Here is an 18,537-nt window from a genome sequence, read left to right as displayed (position 1 = left end):
CTTTAATGACCCTTAAATGCCATATGGGCTGTCCTTCTATAACTCATGCTTTAAATTGTTTAGTGCTGCACTTTTATAACATACTAGCTGTATAGCACATTTCAGAAACCTATGCTCTGCCAATTATTTAATTACAGCACAAATAAATTAAAGACCACAAAAGGAAGTAACATTTGTAAAAGTACTTTATAAATAACAATAATAACCCCATAATGAAGTTCCATTCACAAAAGTGCACTATATATATACATTGTGTGTGTGTGTGTGTACACTAGTCCCTTTTTTACCAGATACATATGCAATTGTAGTAGCCACAATGCCCTCTTAACTTCTTGAATTCTTTGCTCTTTTTTTGGATACGCTTGTCACTTCAAAGACTGAAGATCCAAGTTCAAAGAAATCTGAAGAAATTGTGATGTCTGAAAATGACAGGTATATGCATATATGAGAGGGAGTAGACTTTTAATCCTTCTCGTGGTGTGCAGGCTAACTAAGAGAGAGAGAGAGAGAGGAGAGAGAGAGAAGAGAGAGAGGAGAGAGAGAGAGAGAGAGAGAGAGAGAGAGAGAGAGAGAGAGAATATTTATGGCATGTGAGGTGAAACTCTGGAGGGGTATCATCTTTAAAAAGTGCGAATGGGATCACATCTTCTGAAAGTACATTAACTGTTTGTGCTGTAATTACGTAACATCGTACATACAGATTGAACCAGCAATTTTCTCCGAGGTTAAGAAAGTAATTTTCATAGAATGACAACCCTGTTATTTCTCTGATATGTTGTTACATTAGTTGATCATGGAGGTCTTATACAGTGACAAACTATGAATTACATACTGCCTTTGTATAAATTTTCAAAAATATAAATAGCATACACAAAATCTCCATACTGATTTTACACTTAAAATCATGAACACTTCAGAAATTAAACAGTTTTTGAAGGGATATAATCTTTGAAAAGTGTAGTAACTTTGTGAATGGGTATAGCATCTTGTAAAAGTATGTATATGCACTGCTGTAATTACCTTTTTATCATATTTATGCATGTACAAAAATAAAAATAATAAATTTTTAATAAAGATTTTATACAGAAAAGGTTTATAACTTAAAAAATTACATAATTTTAGCAAACACTTTTGCAGGGATATGCAGCGTTTCTGGAGGATTCGCAAATGTTCACGCTATTGTGAAGAACTTGCATATGATAATTAGTTAGGTTCCAATGAAATGTTTGCGCTATTGTGAATTTGTGCAAATCGAATCGCAAAGTTCGGGGTATTACTGTATACTTCCTTGTGATATAGAGCTTGAAAGCTTTTATCCCAGAAAAGGAAGGCTCCAAAGCAAAAATGGATATGCACTGCCTAAGACTCCTTGCACTCACAAGAAGCATAAGTGAGTGAAGACAACAGTAAGGTTTCTTAGTCTATTTTAAAAACAAAGCTAGATTAAGGTTTCTCAGTATAAACACTTCCAAGCATAGACTTAAATTCAATAAATTGTACTTGGAGCCTATATAAAATTCTTTTCAACAGAAAAAAACACATGGAGAGAGAGAGAGAGAGCGGAGAGAGAGAGTGATGCAGAGGGGGATGAGAGAGGAGAGGAGTATGTGTTTTGGAGAGAGGAGGAGAGAAGTGTTGGGGAAGATAGAGAGAGAGAGGAGAGAGAGAGAGAGAGAGAGAGAGAGAGAGAGAGAGACCCAACCATACCATTACAAAAGCATACTTAGTAATCAACTTTAAAGACTAACAATGCTTTGAAAGCCACTCTGAGTTCTTCCTTAACAAGATTCTATTTTTGTCTGCTACATAGTGAAACAATTTGGATTACTAAGTAATTTAACCAAATAACAACACTAAAACTCCAACTCTCGCAAGTCTGGCTCATTACCAGTTCTCTAACAATATAACTATCTTAATAGATTTTCCATAAATCTTCTAGGTCTGGGGTAACAATGTTAGATCCCACGAAAAAGTACAAAAACATAAAAATGAGAAAAATCAGCCCCTTGCAAAAAAGGTCCTTGCTTTTATCTGTCAGTAACATAGAAAAATACATCATATTCTTTTTCTCACTACAAAGTTACAGATAACCTGGTCAACATTCTTTGTTATTGAAGTATGTAATGTGAATTTTCTCTTGCAATTTCAACATTTTCTCAAAAAGTTTCATACATCAAGAAAGTGGAATCACCAACAATCAATGGACAAGAGCAATTGATCTAAAACTTTACTCCCCAATAACACAAAGGGTAAACATTAACATCTGCATTATAACAGCTGAACTGCATCTGCAAGTAACTATTTAATCTAAAAACATTAAAAAGTAATATAGTATCTTCATCTGACCCTCTTCCTACTTTCACATCAACTCTACAGAAAGAAAAATAGAGAAATGAAATCCTTAGTTATCTAATGCTGATCTGATTTCTTAACCCTGTAGGAAACTAAGCAGAGGACCAATTTGACATTTCAACCCCACCTTGAGGATTTAACCTCCTTCCCCATTCTGCTTTTATGAGAGGAAACTATCTATGAAAGCACAGGGCTAAGAATATGACACTTCAATGATTACCCCCACTGAACACCATACCTGTTTGTTCCACAGGACATAAATACTTTCTCTAAATTACTCTTAAGAGCCATCCTGAAGCCCCAAAACATCAGCATATAACCGAATACTGCATCTGAGCTATTCAAAATTTCTTAGAAATGCTACGGTCAATACAATTTTTCAGTGGTCTGAGCATTTCAGTAATGTCAGCCCTAAAGGTGGAAGATATGCAGTTTCTTTTAATCATGTATAATAAGACTTCTTAACAAAGGTATTCTTGCATCTTCAACTGAACACTGCAATGCTGATTTAACATATCTAGTAATCACAACATATTCAATTAAGTACTATAAACAGGCATACGAAGAAAACAAGGCTCCAAAAATAAAACAACACACACTAAATCACATTACACGTGCCACTCCTCAAGTCCAGTGGCATTTCCTAGCTAGCATTTTTATGGCTTCAGCATATTAAGCTCCCAGGAACAAAAGCGTCACACATGAACATTACTAAAGGAAGCCTCAAAAGTTTTTTCAATGAGCAGTCAATGGTGAATTAAAGATATCTGATTAAATACTGATACCTACTGTCAAATGTTGAAACTGTTACTTGTAGCTGACTCCTCCTAATGATGCCCCCCCCCTTCTCGTCTATAGTTTTCCACATATGGCAGCCTAATTTAAAATTTCACAGGTAGTGCTTCGACTGCTCAGTGTAAGCATACAGTGACGTCCCCTAACGGCAATATTAGAAAATACTTAGCTAATCACCTCATTCTGTTCTATGCATAATGTCCATCAGAGGGGAGGAGGGAGGGCTCAGATCATGTAATCACTGAGTAAGCACTATATGCAAAACTGCATTTTATCATAAAAATGACATTTTTGAGTAAGTGACTAACCCAGTAATTACACAGCTGATTCCAAATTGAAAGGAGGTGGGATCATGGATATAATCTACTCCAAAACATTAAGTTATGTAATGAATCTGAAATAGAAAAGTTGCTAGCATGGAAAAAACAATGCTTGTTCCAATCAGTCAAGAGAGCTATTGCAGATGGATACTGCCTCTGGATGGTGCTCATCTTAACTCATAATGGCGTGGCGGTAGAGCTAAGGGTAGCTTCCCACTTAGGGGGAACTTTGCAGCGTAGGAAGTGCTCCTAAGGCTAGTAAAGTATAATAGCTGGCTGTCCTTACCCTGGGTGCAGCACCAAAATAAAAATAACCAGAAAACAATGACACCTACACAAAATAAGTTATGACCCATCCAAAGAGAGTGATGGGTGCTCCAGGTACAATGTACCCCCAGGCTCTCCAAACCCAGCAGCATACTGAAAAGGTGAAAAGATAACAAGAGAACATCCTGTGCTTCCTTCCACAATGCCATGCCAATCACTAGAAATGGCCTTGAGGTATTGAAAAATGTTGACACTTTTTAAGCTTATGTAAAAAATATATGTAGTAAGAAGCAAAGAATGGGTGTAAAGAGCGAATAGTGTCTGAAAACTAAGAAGCTAGATTGTTCTCACATCCTTAGCTTTGCTTAAAAGTAGGCAAAAAAACTCCACAACACTGAGTGTCTCAAACATGGAGTCCATATTGTTACGTATATAGGGCCTTGTGAGAGACTAGATACGTAAACAGAAATGATTGAGGGATTTCAAGAGGGAATTGCTTGAACTTACCGTAAACTGATTATTATTGATTTCTTTCTTTAGAGGGAAGGTCGCCAGAAAACTCAGCTCGTTACTTTAAAACTATTTATTTACAAAGAGGCCCGTGCTGGCCTGGAGAAAAGTTAAAGGATATTGGCCCCCACGTTGGGGGCTTATAGTCGCATTCAATTCAAGCTGATTTTCATTCACGTGGGTTAATGCACACTTGCGGACAGAGAGACGGCACGTGACTCATGGAATCTGGAAAAGAATCCCAGATTAAACGACATGAAAGAAAAAAATGACTTCTTGCTTTGATTAATTAATTCTCTAATATTGGGGAAGGTAAACTCGAATGGTTCACTGAGGTATGCACGAAAACTAGGTCTTGAACAAGTCACAAAGGGGAGCACGTGGCCCGATGAGGACAAAGGGCTTCTGATGTAGAAGGGGTAAAATAAGAAGTGGAAATGAATTTAGCAAGAGTCGTATTGGTAGTAAAAGGTGCTGGGTTGAAGTTTACACTTTCAGACGTACCTTTATGCAATATTCTGGGTATCCTTGTAGAAGAATGCGGTCCGACCTCTGTTCAGGTCTGGGGTCCGGGTCCACCAGTGCGTCGTGGGTAGGCCTAATTCTGGGAGGCTGGCAATTTGACCTCTGTCCGAGACCACGTCTCGCGGCCGACTGAGAGCGATACTGCTTGCTTTCGAATCATGGGGCTTCCAAAAACCGCCTCGAGCATTGCCTGAAAGGTGGTAAACACAACGCCAGCAAATTGGGAAGGAAAATAGGTCTTATTGTAGAAGTCCCTAAAATCCATCTCGAAGCCTAGCTACTCTTGTGACCTGCCTCTCTTACCCTAAGCTTCCGTCAGACCGGAAATATCATTCCTACGACATCCCCACTCTCCCAACAACAGTAGCTTCAGGAGACGGCATGGCTGCTACTTTTATAATTAAACAAAACTAAAACTCTGCTGGGAAGGCGAGGCGTTCTATAAACGTAGCAGCTCCCCCTGTTAAGAAGGCATTCACTCCCTTTCGGGCGTGAAGGTCTTGGCTTAAATAAGTTGATCGCCTCGACAACCCAGTTCTCCTACTCTAACTTGAAGTTTTTTTGAGCAGCGATACGGCTGACTACAATGGCCTACCTAACTTATAGGCAAAGATGCTAAGTGTACTAACTTAATGTAGGGATGTAATCTAGCCTAAGTAATAACTACTGTTGTCTGTGACGACAGTCTACTCTACCCCTAGATAAGGTTACTTGAAAATTCTACTTGCTACTAACCTAATGCCCTGGTACTAAATCATTAGCCTAACCTACTCAATACAGTTAAATGAAGACGCAATCATTCCAGAGTGTGGTACGCACAGCAGTAGTTCAGCGACGGAACTGTTAAAATACATAATGAGAGGTAATGATGCGTGGGGATGATGAGTGGTTAATTTACCAGGAGGGAAATGCAATGAGGTAGTTATGACATTTACATGAGTGTTAGTATCACAATTTCTAGGGGTTAGAGGGTTAGTGCTACTGGCAGAGATCAGGCTGGCTACCTTCTCTGGGTAGGTGCCAGGATCATTCTGCAAATGAATGCGACACTGTACCTCGGGCACAGGTGTCAAGGAGAGCATGTGGCTCTTTTGTGTTAGTTTGTTAATGACGTCCCTTCTTCTTCTTCTTCTTATTCCTCCAGGACCTGGCTATACTAGTCCTTGGAGTAGACGGAGGCACCGACTCTGGGGAAAGGCCAGAAACGCCGGCAGGAGCAGAGGCAGTGGTAGCCTGAGGGATTGCAGGAGAACACCCTACTTCGGTCTCTGCAGCAACCGTCGTAGAGGTGGAACCTACTGCAGGGGAGGCCCTCACTCCGGCTGCTGCGGCAACCGTCGTGAGGGGAAAACTCCAGGCTGACTCCTGGTCGGGCAGTTCCTGGTTTTCCAGAGGAGGTACAAAGGTAAGGTCTGCCGGAGGTTCATCCTCGGGCGACAGAGGTAAGGATGAAGAAGAAGGAACTAGTGATTGGCCATGGGCTGTGGTAAGCTCCATGCCTGTTGGAGGATCTCCTGTAGGAGGATCCTTGATAAGGTTAGGCGCCGGCGCTAGCTCGGGGCCAGGCGCAGAGGTCAAGTTCGGTGGTGGCTCTACGTCCAGGCTGGACGGAGCTTGGTACTGCTCAGTGCTGCCAAGTGGCACTGGCAGAGAGTTGAGGTCGACTGGACCTGTGGCGGGTACCGGAGGTGCAATACCTCTCAGCGTGCCCTTGGAAATGGGAGACAGAGGCTCCTGTCTCTTGTTGAAGGCTAGGCCTTGTGGAAAATGGACAGTGTCCGCTGCTGGTAGTTTGCTAGGGCACCTAGGCCAATTAGTAGAGTGCCCTATTACGTTACAGGTTTTGCAACGGAACTGCGAATGGTCAATCTCCCTCCTTGGTAACGTGGGAGACTGTTGGTGGACATACTTCCTAGAGGAAGTAGAATTTCGATGACTCCTTGCCTTGGAGTGATTTGTTGTGGGGTTAGGACCCCTAGGCTTTTTGGAATGCGAGGGAGACTTCATGTCTTGCCCTAGGAGGAGGTCGTAACCTCCTGGAATGTAGCTTGCAACTGCAAGGGTACAAACTTTGGAGAAATGAGGTCGGGTGACTCTCAATTGCACGGTTGGAAGGATCAGTTTAATGTGATTGATACCTTCAATGGTGATCAATCGACGTCTATCAACATTAGGCCCTCGGGGAATTCTGTCTTCCCGTATCAAGGGAGATTTGAGCGCCAGAGTCGTCGTAGGCTCTGACGTGGCTTGGCTGATAATGGCTTTGGAGGGGTGCGACGGTTATAGGGCCCTTAGCTGGGGGTCCTAGAGAGGAAGGATTGGTGACGGCCATTGCGATGGCCGGAATATTGTGGTTCGCGCACCCTCCGTAATTTGCAGACATGTGACCCTTGCGGCCACAGTCTCGGCAGAACTTGTTCCAGAACCTCTTCCGTGGCACTGGATGATAAGGCCGAGATGGCCCCACAGGTTGCGAATCTGCGGAGTCACCAAGGCTGGCAGTGTGCTCTGGCACAGGTGAAGAGTCCTCTCTGGCAGTGATGTGACGTGGGGAGGTTAAGGAAACCTCCGTTGAATCATCCTCGGAAGCAAGTCCGGGGTTAACTGGTGGGCTTACCTCTTCCAAAGTGGAGGAGGTAGGCGGTAAAAGGGTAAGAGGCTGAGATGGTGCAGAAGAAATTTCTATCTCCGGCACTGGATCAGGACCAGGCTCGCAAATCGAAAGGATGTCAGGCTGACCAGAGACGGCGGGACTAAGAGAGACAGTGGGTGCAGGGCTGGAAGCTGGCAGAGTGGCTTGAGCTAGGATACTCTCCTTACGGGCCTTCTCCCGCTTGATGTCGAGTTCCTTCTCCTTGAGAGCGAGCTCATGCTTTCGCTCCTCTTCCCTTGCCTTCCTTGCTGCTTCTCTTTCTTTTCTCTCTGCTTCTCCGGCTTTTCTCTGGTTTTCCCTTTCTTCCTTTTCTTGCAGGCGCGCGGCAGCCTGCTGCGCCTTTATCCACTGGTCTAGTGCTGGTCCAGTGTAACCAGCCTCCTTGCCCAGAGTTATGAGGGCTCCGAGCTTCTCTAGCTCTCTGGCAAAGAAGTCACGGGAAGCAGGGGAAGACATTTCCCTTAGGCTGCAGTAGAGGCTGATGAAAATGAAAATAATGGCCAGGAAGGGTACGGAATGGAATAGGAGTGCCTACTGTGGAAAGTGGCACTCACTTGGAAAGGTGTTCTGCGACGTGGTAGAGAAAAAGTCTGAGAAGACTGGGTGCTCTGTGGCACTTGGGAAGTGTCCCGTAAGTTGGTGGCACTTCTGGATTGGCACCTTCTAAAGAGGTGAAAATATCAAATGGAGTGTACGGCGCACGTCACACTTAAGGGCGTTCCTAAGTTGGGAGACGCTGGAATGGGCTACCTGTAGGTCCAATACAGGTGCACGGCACTTATGAGGAGGCGTTCCTTGGTTCAGTGATCCAAAATGGCGGATACTTTAATGAATTGGACGTTCCGTAAGGACGGACACGCAGGTATAGGGCTACCTGTACGTCTGTACAGGTGCGCGGCACTTATGAGGAGGCGTTCCTTGGGCAGCACTAGTAGTGCTGGTATTGCGGCACTTCGGGAGGCGTTCCCTTGATTGGTCCGAAGGATCACTGACCCTTGTACACGGACATTAATGAATTGGGCGTTCCGTAAGGACGGACACGCAGGTTTGTCAGCACTTAGGGCTGGTATTGCGGCACTTCGGGAGGCGTTCCCTTGATTGGTCCGAAGGATCACTGACCCTTGTACACGGACACACTAATTATTTGGGCGTTCCGTAAGGACGGACACGCAGGTTTAATGGCTACCTGTACGGCCTGTACAGGTGCAATGGCATTTATGGAGGCGTTCCTTGGAGCACTGGCATCGTGCTGGTGTGTCCCGGACACTACACGCAGTATACCCAAGTATACCGAAGTGAAATGGCACTCTGTTCGGGGCAGAGTGTAATGGTGGAGGAGAGAAAGTAAAAGGTGGGAGTACTTCAGCGGCCAGTCGGTGAACAGTGTCAAGAATTAGTGGCACTGTAAAATGATAAGACCTGACGTGCACTGGTGGTGGCCAGTCCTAAACTGGTAACGACTTCCCTGTCTGGAAGTAATGAATTGGCGTGGCACACTGTGCGAATTGTGCTTGCGGTATACGCAAGTCTTTCGTGATAAAGAAAATGAAAAAGACCACTCGGGCAAGGACCAGGTAATGGAAATTTAGAAATGCTCAGTCACTCGCTGAAGTACTCGATAATGAAACAAATAAATGTTTGCAAACTGCACTGGACACATGCGCGTACGTATCACGCTGTGTAAATGAAAGACACAAGAGACTAAAATAATGTTAATTCTGCATGCTATAATTAATGGTAAGATGTAGCACTCTTGGCTTCGTGAATACTGGGTTCTGGTTCTCTCTCTCTCTCTCTCTCTCTCTCTCTCTCTCGGTGAGGGTGAAAATGATATATGCATGAACTCCCTTATATTTGAATTGAACTACTAATGTTAGTTTAATATGACGCAACTTGCGTTAAATGATTTACTTACGTTAACGTGAAATGAAAGAATTGCTTTGGATAACGTTTTATGAAAAATGATAACGCGCTCGTGTGAACGATTTTACGTTACTACTATTAGCGGCTCGCGCTTATGAAATGATTTGCGTTTCCATATGAATTTTACAAAGACGCGTTTTACGTTAACAATTCTTGCAAGTGACTCTACTTTTAAGATTTACGTTAACTTTACGTAAGGATAAGTGAAAAATTACGGTAAGGATTTGAAAACGATGTTAGCAAACAATTGTAAATGAGGTTACGTTAAGTGAAATGAAATTTTCGCTCAGCGCGCGAGTGAGCGATGCGAGGTGAAAACACGTGAGGCGAGAAGAGCGGGTTAGCACCACGGTGTGCTAGCAGTGATGGCGAATCAGCTGATTCTCTGTAAATGCGAAGGCAATTTACCACACAAAATACTACTTTCTTATTCAAGGCGAATTACGTTAATTTCTCTGGCAGGACGATAGATACTAGTACCGAGATCAATATTATTTACGTTAAAACTTTGAGACTTACGTTACTTTGCTTAAATTGTTTAGGTAATGTTTAAAGGGATAAAAACATGGCTGCCGCTGTGAGCGAAAACGAAAACTGGTTGAGACCGCGCAGGCGCGAGAGAGCGCGAAGCTGAATTAGCTGAGAGGTAAGCGGTTACCAACACTTGGAATGAAACTAAGTTAAAAATGGATTCCCTAACATATCACAGACAAAAGAATTGTACACTTCTTTTGCCGTAACTATTAGTAAAACACTCCTAACTAGCTAGGCTTTCTAATACAGCAATAAACCCTGGCAAAGCACTTCCTAGTTTGATCTGGTCCTTTCTCATCTATCTGCACACGTGTTCGTGAGAGCTCCTACGAGGACAGCACAAAGTAACAGAAAATTCGCGGGGCAGATTGTTTGCTCGCCGCTAAAATAAAGCTCTGGCGCGTTCGCCGTTACAATAATAAGATTTCTACCTACGCTCTTTTAAACACTTCTACAATAAAAATACTTAAACGTACCTTAAGCTAACATTAGTTATAGAATAATCATATTAATGAATGGAATACCTTACCGTGAGTCAGTGTGTCTTCTTTCCCTGCAAGTGTGCTTGATTTACGTTTTGTAAAATAATTTACAGTTTACGTTTTACAACGGATAACGCGATTTACAAGCTTTTTTTAAGCAAGCTAGGTTCAATCCAGGCAAGATTCGCCAATGTTACGTATATAGGGCCTTGTGAGAGACTAGATACGTAAACAGAAATGATTGAGGGATTTCAAGAGGGAATTGCTTGAACTTACCGTAAACTGATTATTATTGATTTCTTTCTTTAGAGGGAAGGTCGCCAGAAAACTCAGCTCGTTACTTTAAAACTATTTATTTACAAAGAGGCCCGTGCTGGCCTGGAGAAAAGTTAAAGGATATTGGCCCCCACGTTGGGCTTATAGTCCCTTTCAATTCAAGCTGATTTTCATTCACGTGGGTTAATGCACACTTGCGGACAGAGAGACGGCACGTGACTCATGGAATCTGGAAAAGAATCCCAGATTAAACGACATGAAAGAAAAAATGACTTCTTGCTTTGATTAATTAATTCTCTAATATTGGGGAAGGTAAACTCGAATGGTTCACTGAGGTATGCACGAAAACTAGGTCTTGAACAAGTCACAAAGGGGAGCACGTGGCCCGATGAGGACAAAGGGCTTCTGATGTAGAAGGGGTAAAATAAGAATTGGAAATGAATTTAGCAAGAGTCGTATGGTAGTAAAAGGTGCTGGGTTGAAGTTTACACTTTCAGACGTACCTTTATGCAATATTCTGGGTATCCTTGTAGAAGAATGCGGTCCGACCTCTGTTCAGGTCTGGGGTCCGGGTCCACCAGTGCGTCGTGGGTAGGCCTAATTCTGGGAGGCTGGCAATTTGACCTCTGTCCGAGACCACGTCTCGCGGCCGACTGAGAGCGATACTGCTTGCTTTCGAATCACGGGGCTTCCAAAAACCGCCTCGAGCATTGCCTGAAAGGTGGTAAACACAACGCCAGCAAATTGGGAAGGTAAATAGGTCTTATTGTAGAAGTCCCTAAAATCCATCTCGAAGCCTAGCTACTCTTGTGACCTGCCTCTCTTACCCTAAGCTTCCGTCAGACCGGAAAATATCATTCCTACGACATCCCCACTCTCCCAACAACAGTAGCTTCAGGAGACGGCATGGCTGCTACTTTTATAATTTAACCAAAACTAAAACTACTGCTGGGGAAGGCGAGGCGTTCCCTATAAAGCGGTAGCAATATAAAATGGAAGACATGTTTAGACAGAGGAAGAGATAGGTTCTTCCCATAACTTCCTAGGTTATGGATGGTCCCCTGATTCCTGTTCAGCACTGGGAATTCCAGAAAAACTCCAACTGAACAGAGAGCTCTCTATACAACTTCTGAGCTAGGGAGTCCTACTTGGAGCTTGTAGCAAAAGCTAGACAGACCGTAGTTGGCACAAGACAAGCTGGGTGCCAGGCAAGCTAGGGACTCTGGTGCTAGTCTTTCGGCAACTGTAACTCAGGAGCTGGCTTACACTAGGAGCATGAGGCGAGTAGGAAATTGAGATGCCAAATGCTCCTGGAAGTCAAGTAAGACCGCAACAATCTAAAGGAGAAAGAATGAATCCAGGTCTTGAATGGGACCTTGTTTTCTGATCAGAGATTGTACTTCTATGAGAACCAAAAACCCTCTCTGATCTTGCGAAGTAAGTCGCTAAGGTACTGCGATACTTGGAAAGATGGTTCTTTCCTCGAGTAGTTCCTCGGACGAGTGGGTTACGTACTCGCCTACCGATTTGGTAGTCTCGAGTTCAATTTGCTCCAACATGAAATCAGAGGAATTTATTTCTGATGATTTGAAATTCATCTCTCAATAGAATGTGGTAAGGAACCCACAATAAGCTGTAAGTCGCACTGCTATGTAACGAATTGGTTCTTAGCCACATAAAAAAATATCTAATCCTTCAAGCCAGCCCTAGGAGAGCTATCAATCAGTTCAGAGGTCTGGTTAAACTAAGATATACTTAACTTTTTGTTTCTTGCCTTGAAAAGAATGGAGTAGCCTCTTTAAAGAACCTGAACCAAACAAGGTTCTGTCCCTCTGCTACTCCATTCCTGCAAAAATAGGTGCACTCTGGCCCTGGCAGGAGCATGAAGGACCGGAGACTCACTTTTAGGAAGTCTTGGTGAAAGACTTCTTAAAGGACTTCAAAGAGGGCCAAATGTTGGAGCGGGGTCTCTCTCTCGAGGATGTATCTTCCTCCTCGAAAGGACTGACGCCAAAGCGGAAAAAACTTTGGAAGAAGTAGTAGAAGTTGTCTATGGACACTTTGCCGACTGAGTTGATTACTTCTGAACGGCATACAGAGCTGCCTTCACAGTGCCTTGAGGGAACAAATTCAAGGCAACAAAAGTGATTTATTGAGGTCCGAAAACAAGAGGTCCGATTTCTGATTAATTGTCACACCTTTAGTGTTGAAAGAACACCAAAGCTCTCGCTTTATGGGATACCCCATAGTGAAAAACTAGGCTAACTCATCAAAACTGTCTCTAAGCACAAAAAAACCTCTAAAAATGCTTATACCAAAGTATTTTAATCGTTTTATCACAAAAAGTTCATTTAGTCATGAAAATTATATGAAAATATACGGTAATTAGTGAAAAATACTGCAAATAATGTGTATATACGCTCCATAGAAAAATCCTGTCCAGATGTGGAATTTTTTTTTTATTGTTTGGTGTCTCTCTGGTCTTGTCTTGAGGGGATCAGTAGTAGATTATGTTTGCTTTATGAATCCCTTTCTCAATTAGATAGCCAGGATACCTTAACTTAAAAGACGAAAGCTGATTACGAATTAGTTCAGATTTCTTTTCCAGGAAATCTGGTGAACAAATTCGTAAGGCTCTTAAGAATAGGTGTCTGGCTGTGCCTATCTTGATAGAAATGTTGTGATAACTAAAGTTGTGAATGCATGAAAGTAAGAACATTGGGTTTCTGTACATGGTAAATTTGTATTCTGTTGTGTCTCTTCAAGAAAAGTAATTTTGTTATCCATTTCCCATTCAACTTTAAATTTGATGCTGGGCACTAATGTGTCTAATTTTGAAATTAATTTGTTGAAATTGCCCCATCTATTATCCCAAAATGTTAGAATCATCGACATATCTCATCTAGCATGTTTTTGGGTTTTATTGCATTTATTATTACAGTTTCAAAGTATTCCATGAACAGATTGGCTAAAATGGGATGTAAAGGACTATCATATGAATGTTTGTTTGAAGAATGACTTCCCAAATGAAAATACGTTATTAGATACACATTATTCAATAAACTTTATCATTCTAGCAAGAGCCAGTGGGGAAATGATCTGAATAGGGGCGGCTAATTTTTCCCTTCAAAACTGTAGAACGTCCTGTACTGGTACTTCCGTAAATAGGGAATCTACAACAAGGCTTAAAAAGTTTTATATTGTGAAGTGGTATATGTGCTTCTCTGAATTTGTCACAAAAATCTTCTGAAATGTTTGATGTGACAGGGAGAAAAAATACCTGAGAAAAGGGGAAAGGATGCCAGCTATCCATTTATAAATTTTATAATTGGAAGCACAGCTCATGATATGATGGGTCTAAATGGAAGATTGCCTTTGTGAGTTTTGGGAAGGCCCTAAATATAAGGTAGTTTTCAGTCAATGACTTTAAATTTCTCCATAGTTCACAACTTTTTTTTTTTTTTTTTTTTTTTTTTTTTATCACGGCCAATCATTCTTACTTTCCTAAAAAATTCAGTGGGGACATTCTGGAAGGGATTTTTCATCAATTTGTCGTGTTTGGGTCACTAAGGAGTTGGTTGATTTTGTCGAGGTAGAAGTCTTTGTTCATGATTATGACAAATTGACGAAAAATCCCATCCAAAATGTCCCCACAGAATTTTTTAGGAAAGTAAGATTCATTGGCCAAGACAAAATAAAAGAGCATTGAAGTATTGGAGAAATTTAAGGTCATTAACTCAAAACTAGTACCTTACTTTTATGGCCTTCCAAAAACTCAAAATGACAATCATCCATTTAGACCCATCTTCTCACGTGAAGGAGCTTTCAAATGATAAAATTTTTAAATGGATAGCTGGGCTCTTTTCTTTTTTCTTTGGCCCTTTTTCTCCCAATCACATCAAACATTTGGAAGATTTTCATCACAATTTCAGAGAAGCACATATACCACTTCACAATATAAAACTTTCAAGCCTTGATGTAGATTCCCTATATACAGAAGTACCAGTAAAGGACGTTCTACAGTTTTGAAGGAAAAATAAGTCCCTATTCAGATCATTTCCCACTGGCTCTTGACAAAATAATAGTTAGTTGAATTATGTGTATCTAATAACGTATTTTCATTTGGGGAGTCATTCTACAAACAAAAATTCGGGTGTAGCTTGGGTAGTCCTTTGAGTCCTGTTTTAGCCAATCTATATGCGGGATACTTTGAAACTAGAGCAATAAATGCAATAAAACCCAAAAATATGCTGTAGATGAGATATGTAGATGATATTTTAACATTTTGTGATAATAGATAGGGGAAATTTCAACGAATTACTTTCAAAATTAAACACATCAGTGCCCAGCATCAAATTTAAAGTCCAATGGGAAACAGACAACAAAATTCATTTTTTTGATGTTTTAATAATTAAGACACACGACAGAATACAAATTTACCATATACAGAAAACCAACGTTCTCACCCTCTTACGTTTACTACTTTAGTTATCCTGGTATTTCTATCAAGATAGGCATAGCCAGTCTATTCTTAAGAGCCTTACGAATTTGTTCACCAGATTTCCTGGAAAAGGAATTTGAACTAATTCGTAAGCAGCTTTCGTCCTTAAGGTATCCTGACCATATAATTGAGAAAGCGATTCACAAAGCAAACTTAATTTTTTACCAACCCCTCAAGACAAGACCAGAGAGACACCCAACAATAAAATAAAAATTCCACACCTGGACAGGATTAAGATGGTGACCCAGGCTCTAAAAATCTAGCCCTTTTGCCTTTACCTATCCAAATACCTTGGCCAAATCCCTGATTAACGTCCAACAAAATACAATTCCGAAGGACACAGAAGTACGTATACGAAATCCCATGCCTGGACTGTGACCAATCTTACATCAGTTTTACAAGAAAATCACTTCCCCACAGATTACTACAACATAAGCGGTCTGTTAGGTATAGATAGCAGAGTTCAGATATTTTAACCACATAAATGACCATAACCACAGAATAAACTGGAATTGTCACATATATTTATAGCGCAACTGTCAATACAAATGCCAGATGATAGAGTCAGTCTGATTAAACAAAGACAGGTAATGAACATCTCCAAGGGTGCACAGAATTCAGATATCAGTGACAAAATCTTCCTTCAACCAATGCTGAAAAAATATTAGAGAGGAATTATTAGTGGTGCTGACCTAAACATGGCTACCTGTGGATGGATCTCTTGATATGAAGAATGCCTTTCCTGTAACTTTTCTTATTCATTACCTACCTGAAGAGAGAGACAGCAGTCTCTCAAATTTAGTACTTACTTTCTTACTTTAGCAATTTTATGGGCTCCTTTTTAGATGGAATTCTGTTGTAACAGATTTATATATATATATATATATATATATATTATATATATATATATATATATATATATATGTGCATATATATGTATATATATGTGTATATATGTAATATTAGATATGCAAGTAAATATATATATATATATATTATATATATATATATTATATATATATATATATTATATATATATATATAAGGCATCTAAGGAGATAGGGGCCTATATGCCATTTAAAAAAAAAAAAAAAAAATGGCCATAGAAAAGGAGAAACAAAGGTTAAAGTTAAAGTTTATTTTGTAGCATGAAAACCATTAAAGATATTAAGATGACACTTGCGGCAAGTTATAGATGATGATGTTGGAATTTTTACAGACCCCCAAATTTGTTTGGGAATGGCTTGCGCTCATGCAAGCGCGCATCAAAGGCAGACAGTAAAATAAAACCATTAATATTTTTTGGGTGTAAATGACAATATAGATTTTTTTGCTAAAAAAATAATTTCACCATACCCCTCGCATCCCTCAGAACACACTACTGCATTTTGGCGCGCATGCACGCATAAAAAAACACACAAAATCTTGTAATAAAAGAGAATATTTTTCTATGTTGTAATTTAGAAATAAAGACTTTTTTGTAGATAGTAGTTTCATTCCGACCTCCACTACCCGCAAAGTCCCTCAATTGTATTCCAGAATTCGCAAGCGAGCATCAAAACATATGCACAATAGCAAAGTGGAATGAGTGGAAGGAATTTACAAGAAAAAAAAGCTAAAAGTAAAGGCATTTTTTCTTGTTATGTTGTTTCATTCTAATCCCTCAACCTTCAGAAGTCCATAATATGTATTGCAGGTGCACAAGCCCTCGTAAAATCATACGCAAAATAGCAAAATGGAAGGAATTTACAGTTTTAAATAAAAAAAATAACAATAAAGGAATTTTTTTATTGTTACGTTGTTTCATTTTAATAACCTAACCCTAAGAATTCCCTAATTTGCCTTAAGGGAGCACAGGCAAACAGCATTTTCATAGTATGCAACATTAAACAGTACAATGAAAAAACATTGTTATAAAATTAAATGTAAAAGAAGAATATTTTGTAACACATCGATCGCCACAAAATAATACTGGAAAAAGATAATAATTGCATGCATGTAAGCAAACACAAAAACAACAAACACAATCTTACCCTAAAGCAATGAATAAGCATTAGGAAAAAAATAAGACTGTAAATTGAATGAACAAGGACAAAAACATTAATTAAATGGCAATAAAACAAAATAATTAATAATGATAACGCTCACCCTCTCGAATATCTTGCATCTGCTCCAAACGCCCCTCCCCCCACTGATTTGACTTAATAGTCAAAAATATTCTCCTGCACTTCATCGTCATCATCCTCTAGAAATTCATTTTGCTCATGACGACTGGGGTGCTGAATTTACGTAAAAATCAGTGAAAAACACTAGTGCAATACACTAAGCCACTGATTGGCGCGAATTACTCTACTCTGCCAAAGCGAGCATAAGTCGGGCATTCTGATTGGCCGTCAAGAAGGCCAATGCGTGTATTTCTGTATCCTTTTACCAAATTGAGTTGCATACGTCCCTTTCTAATTAACCGCGCGAGTCAATTTTGGCCATAATCTTTCAGATGAAGAAAACATTGGTTTTCAACCTAGAATAGCTCTTATAGATAATGGGGCAGGGGCTTATAAGTCATACCATTGGAAAGAGCATGACTAGAGCAACATTATATTTTTTATTTTTATGGCTATATATATATATATATATATATATATATATATTATATACTATATATATATATATATATATATATATATATATATATATATATATATATATATATATATATATATATCTATATATATATATATATATATCTATATATATCTATATATATATACTATATATATCTATCTATATATATCATATATATATATATATATATATATATATATATATATATATATCTATATATATATATATATATATATATATATATATCTATATATATATCTATATATATATATTATATATATATATATCTATATATATATATCTATATTATATATATATATATATATATATATATATATATATATATATATATATATATATATATATGTGTGTATGTATAGTATATATATTATATCTATCTATATATATAGATTATAGATAATATATATTATATAATAATATATATATACTATATATATATATAGATATTATATAATAAATCTAAATGTATTATATATTCTACTATATATAATTATGTATATTATTATATATATTATGTATATATATTAATATATATATATACATATATACACTTAATATACATACATACACACATATGAATAATATATATATATATATATATATATATATATATATATATATATATATATATATATATATATATATACAGTGGACCCCCCGTATTCGCGTTCTCCAGATTCGCGGATTTCTCTCGGGAACGTTTCCCTGCATTATTCGCAGAAAATTCGCGCATTTGCGGTATTTTTCTATGGT

At 39.3% G+C, this 18,537-nt stretch overlaps 1 protein-coding gene across 1 annotated transcript in view; it reads right to left on the bottom strand.

Annotated features, from left to right (window-relative positions):
* Window positions 1-18,537, bottom strand: part of LOC135219734 (E3 ubiquitin-protein ligase Nedd-4-like) — a 284,620-nt gene that overhangs the window by 132,956 nt on the left and 133,127 nt on the right.

This window comes from Macrobrachium nipponense, chromosome 1 (assembly GCF_015104395.2).
Source record: "Macrobrachium nipponense isolate FS-2020 chromosome 1, ASM1510439v2, whole genome shotgun sequence".
Taxonomy (NCBI): Eukaryota; Metazoa; Arthropoda; class Malacostraca; order Decapoda; family Palaemonidae; genus Macrobrachium; species Macrobrachium nipponense.
Note: the sequence above shows the minus strand (reverse complement) of the source record. Positions and strands in the feature narration are given on the sequence as shown.